The following is a 5,107-nucleotide window of genomic DNA, read 5'->3' as shown; positions in this document are numbered from 1 at the left end:
CTCTAAATTTTTATACCCAATCTTAACGATAAATTTGCCTATGAAAGAGAAAAACCTATTATTTTTGTCAACTAGTTTTATCCTAATTCGCTATATTAGAGCCTAAAAAATTTCCCTGTTTTAAGGAAAATAGCATTTGGAGAGTCATCTCTTTTTCACTCGGTTCCCAATCCCCTGGGTTTCACTATAATTTCCTTTTTGAAATTCATTGATTTGAATTAATAGATTTTTCTTTTTTCCACTGTATTTCCAAAGACAAATTTGTTTCATTTTTCGATTTTCAAAATTCCCCCCCTAGTTTTTTAATCAATTGCATTCCCTTTTGATCTGTTGTCCATTCCATTCCAAGCATTTTTGCCAATATCATATTGAGATCATCACATTTATTATTCCACATAACTTGAAATTTAAATGGACTAATTCAGACTTGAGACCTTGAGACCGGAGGGAATGTTTAGGTTGTTGGCATGACCTAAGCCAGAGGCATCATTTAATTGGATTCTCTCGGGCCGAACGCTGCAGCGATGTTGGTTGTTGTTCAACGAGACAGAGACACGGTAGCAAAACAACCGGACATCCTCGTTTATGTCGCTTTAATTAATTAATAGAAATACAATTTAAATATTAAATTGCAAATTTAAAAGCAACACAGCAGAAATAGAAAGTAAAGTTAGCGAAAAGAGAATAGTGGAAACTAGTTTATGCTTAATAAAATCTCTTGTTTCTCTCTCCATGGTCTAGAGGACCAGTAGTTGAACGAGAGATTTTTCTTCATTCGGCGGTTTTTCCTCTTCGTGTTTCTAAACGTTCTCTCTTGGAAGACAGGGTCGTTGTCTGTTGTCTTCATCTTCATCTGTAAGTATTCAATGAAACCGATAGAAGAAACCCTTGTTTCTCTTTTTTTTTTTTTTTTCAATTTTCTTTTTTTTCCCGATTTATTGCTCTCTTGGGTATTAACAACTCAAAATTTCTTTGCCTACTAGTGGGTGGGTTTTATGAAAAGTAAATTCATATTTTTCATCGCATATTTCATGATTTATGGGCATCATTCTGTTCAAGTATCTCTCTTCTTTCCATTTTATCTCAAACTAGTTTTAGCTGATGATTTGGATATTAATTTTTTATTTCTCTTTTGGGAGGAAGAGGGCTGGTTCTAGCACGATTTTCTTTCCTCTGTTTATTTGGTTGTTTCGAAGAATCTATTTTTGCTAATTGATCTTTTCAAAAACAGTTTTCCCCCACCTGCAGCCGTAAGAAAAAAACCGTTCTCTTTTTATCATTAGTTGTTTCATGGTAATCATGTTTGAAGATGCCTCATCGAACTTGAAGAGGGATTCTTCAAGAAGGTTTTATTTTTGATGGGTATCAAGAAGCTAATTTATTGAACTGTTTTGAATTCTTAATTTACTTATGTTTCATATCTTACTTTTTGTTTTTGTGTTTTTCACATGAACCTTGATCAGAACCATGCAAGCAAAAGCCAAGAGGAGAGTCGTTAATGAGAATGGGGATGGTGGAGAAGACTTGGTCCTTGCCACTTCAATTGTGAAAGGGGAGGATTTGGGTCCAATTGTTAGGCATGCATTTGAAATGGGAAGACCTGAGGCCCTGTTGTATCAACTTAAGAATGTTGTAAAGAAGAAGGAAGTTGAAATCGAGGAACTCTGCAAGCTCCACTACGAGGAATTTATTCTTGCTGTTGATGAACTCCGAGGAGTCTTGGTTGATGCTGAAGAGCTGAAAAGTGAACTCTCAAGTGATAATTTTCGTCTCCAGGAGGTTGGGAGTTCCCTATTGTTGAAACTTGAGGATCTCCTTGAGTCATACTCAATCAGGAAGAACATTAATGAGGCTATAAAAATGTCAAAGATCTGCATTCAAGCCCTTGACCTCTGTCTAAAGTGTAACGACCATGTAAAGGAAGGTCGGTTTTACCCTGCTCTTAAGACTCTTGATCAAATAGAGAGAAATTTCTTGCAGAATGTCCCTGTAAAGGCCCTGCAAAAGGTAATTGAAAAGAGAATACCATCAATAAAGTCACATATTGAGAAGAAAGTATGTAGTGAGTTCAATGAATGGCTGGTTAACATAAGGAACAAGGCTAGGGAAATTGGCCAGATAGCCATAGGACAAGCTGCATCAGCTCGTCAAAGGGATGAAGAGATGAGGAATCGCCAGAGGGAGGCTGAGGAGCAGAGCAATTCAGGATTAGGTGATTATGTATACACTCTAGATGTCGAGGAAGTTGATGAAGGTTCAGTTTTGAAGTTTGATCTCACACCTGTCTATCGTGCATATCACATCCATACTTGTCTTGGGATCCAAGAAAAGTTCCGAGAGTGTTACTATAAGAATCGATTGTTACAGCTTAATTCGGACTTACAAATATCCTCAGTACAGCCATTTCTTGAATCCCATCAGACATTTTTTGCTCAAATTGCAGGGCACTTCATAGTGGAGGATCGAGTCCTACGGACTGCTGTGGGGATTTTGTCTACTAATCAAATGGAGACAATGTGGAAAATGACTGTTGTAAAGATGACATCAGTGTTGGAGGAACAATTTTCCTGTATGGATGTTGCAAGCCATTTACTTCTGATTAAGGACAATGTCACTCTTCTTGGTGCAACACTTAGACAATATGGGTACCAAGTAGGTCCCTTGCTGGAGCTTCTTGATACTAGCAAAGATAGATACCATGAACTCCTATTAGAGGAGTGCCGTCGTCAAATGACTGATGCTTTTGCAAATGAAACTTATGAGAAGATGGTAATAAAGAAAGAATTTGAGTACAACAAGAATGTTTTGGCATTACATCTCCAAACATCAGATATAATGCCAGCTTTCCCCTATATTGCTCCTTTCTCCTCCAGTGTTCCTGATGTTTGCCGCATTGTTCGAACATTCATTGAGGACTCTGTCAATTATTTGTCTTATGGGGGGCGCATGAACTTCTATGATGTTGTGAAGAAATACCTCGACAAACTCTTGATAGAAGTGTTGAATGAAGCTCTACTGAAAGTAATTCATAGTTCCACAACTGGTGTTTCTCAAGCCATGCAGATTGCTGCCAACATAACTGTTCTTGAGCGAACTTGCGATCTCTTTGTGCAACAGGCAGCTCAACACTGTGGGATCCCTGTGCAATCCATTGAGAGGCCTCATGCAAGTTTATCTGCCAAGGGGGTTCTAAAGACATCACAGGATACTGCATATAATGCTTTAATGAACCTTATTAACTTTGCATTGGATGAGTTTATGGCACTAACCCAAAATATCAATTGGACAGCAGAGGAGATACCACAAGATGGAAATGACTATGTACATGAAGTGGTGATATACCTTGACACTGTGATGTCCACAGCTCAGCAGATCTTACATTTGGATGCGTTATTTAAAGTTGGTAGTGCTGCCCTTAAACACATCTCCAACTCAATTGTGACAGCTCTCCTAAGTGACAACGTGAAAAGGTTCAATGTGAATGCGATCATGAGCCTTGACAATGATCTAAAGATATTAGAAAATTTTGCAGATGGGAGGCTTCACAGCATGGGCCTGAGTAAGGAGAATAGTTTAAGAGATTGCTTGATTGAAGCTCGACAATTGATTAACCTATTATTAAGCAGCCAACCAGAGAACTTCATGAATCCAGTGATAAGGGAGAAAAACTACAATTCACTGGACTATAAAAAGGTTGCTAGTATCTGTGAAAAGTACAAGGATTCACCTGATAGGCTGTTTGGAAGCCTTTCAAGCCGGAATTCAAAGCAAAATGCCCGGAAGAAGTCAATGGATGTGCTAAAAAGAAGACTAAGGGATTTCAATTGAGAAAGCTTGAAGTGTGCTTTTTGATTCTTACTCCTATTTCTGTTTCTTTATTTGCATCCTTCACTGTAATTTACAGTGACATGGGCAAGGACTGGTATTTATTGGAAACATGGGCATGGTACTGGTATTTATTGCAGACTTATGATTTTGAATTTCCTAGTGTTTTATAGATATCTTTTTGGATTATTAAATTGAAGAATGATAATATTTATTTGGAGGAAAACGACATTGTGAATCACTGTTTGACTTGCTTTATACTTGATTAATCTTGATGCGGAAGTTTTATTGGTAAATTTTAAAATGGAATATACAATTCCATTAAGCTTTGTCCCAACTATAAGAGGTCGGTTACATGAATCCTTTTCTGCCAGTAATCTCTATTCAATGCCATATCTGTTGTTAAATTAAAATGAAATATCTATTATCATATTCACTTAAACAAAGCAAGTCCTTTGTTTCTTCTGGTACTTCCAGACCAATATTGCCATGTTCCTTTTAGTTATGTTGCATTACCAATATCAATTTACCTTTTATCTTACAGGACTCTAGGGGTAAAATGGATTTAATCTCAACTTCAAGCTTTATAAGCCCTGTAATCTTTGTTTTGAATTTTCTCTTTAGTTTATAAACTATTTAGTGTAGATCCCAGTCTATAATTTTCTTGGCTTGGCTGTGCTCCCTTCTGAAGGTAGGTAGATGAACTTTTGTCCAGATCCCGTGCACTTCATAAAATCTTGGCCTTATAATGCACCAAATTCTAATAATTTTGTTGGAACATTGAATCTTCAATTTGTCCAAAGTTCTTATCTCAACCATTTTATTACAAGTCTTTCTGCATAGTGCTAACAAGTTTGACTTATCATGGAAAAATGGTATACATATATTATTGCTATTTAGCAATTTTTATCTAATAGCTTATAATAACTTCTATGAAATTATTTTTCACAGATTAGATACTACTCTTTTTGCTGTATACTTTGCTTTTCTGCTCTAGGAGTAAGATTTGTAAACCTTGATCCTGTGTTAAGTGAAATTGTTTAGGGGCTGTGTATCTTTGTTATGTTCTTTATTTATGTTCCTTTTTATACTGTTGCCTAACTAAAGAAAAGGAAACTTAATGAAATTATGAAGTTTGCTTGTGCCGAAATGTTGAAATTGGAAAAAAGAAAAAAGGGTAGAACCAGAGGCCATTTGTCAGATAGTTATTATGTCATGATCCGTGGACAATAATTGTTGTTGGTAATGAAGAGATCTAGATGGTCTTCTAATGCATATGCTA

At 36.4% G+C, this 5,107-nt stretch overlaps 1 pseudogene across 1 annotated transcript; it reads left to right on the top strand.

Moving 5' to 3' along the window:
- Positions 1 to 633: 633 nt before the first annotated feature.
- LOC148871710 (exocyst complex component SEC15A pseudogene) lies at positions 634 to 4,051 on the top strand (annotated as a pseudogene). Its single transcript, XR_016108278.1, has 2 exons — positions 634 to 855; positions 1,464 to 4,051. The product of XR_016108278.1 is annotated as an exocyst complex component SEC15A pseudogene (transcript).
- Positions 4,052 to 5,107: the final 1,056 nt, after the last annotated feature.

This window comes from Nelumbo lutea, chromosome 2, assembly GCF_056320005.1.
Source record: "Nelumbo lutea isolate HS-2025 chromosome 2, American lotus-T2T, whole genome shotgun sequence".
NCBI lineage: Eukaryota > Viridiplantae > Streptophyta > Magnoliopsida > Proteales > Nelumbonaceae > Nelumbo > Nelumbo lutea.
This window is presented reverse-complemented; position numbering and strand designations above follow the sequence as displayed.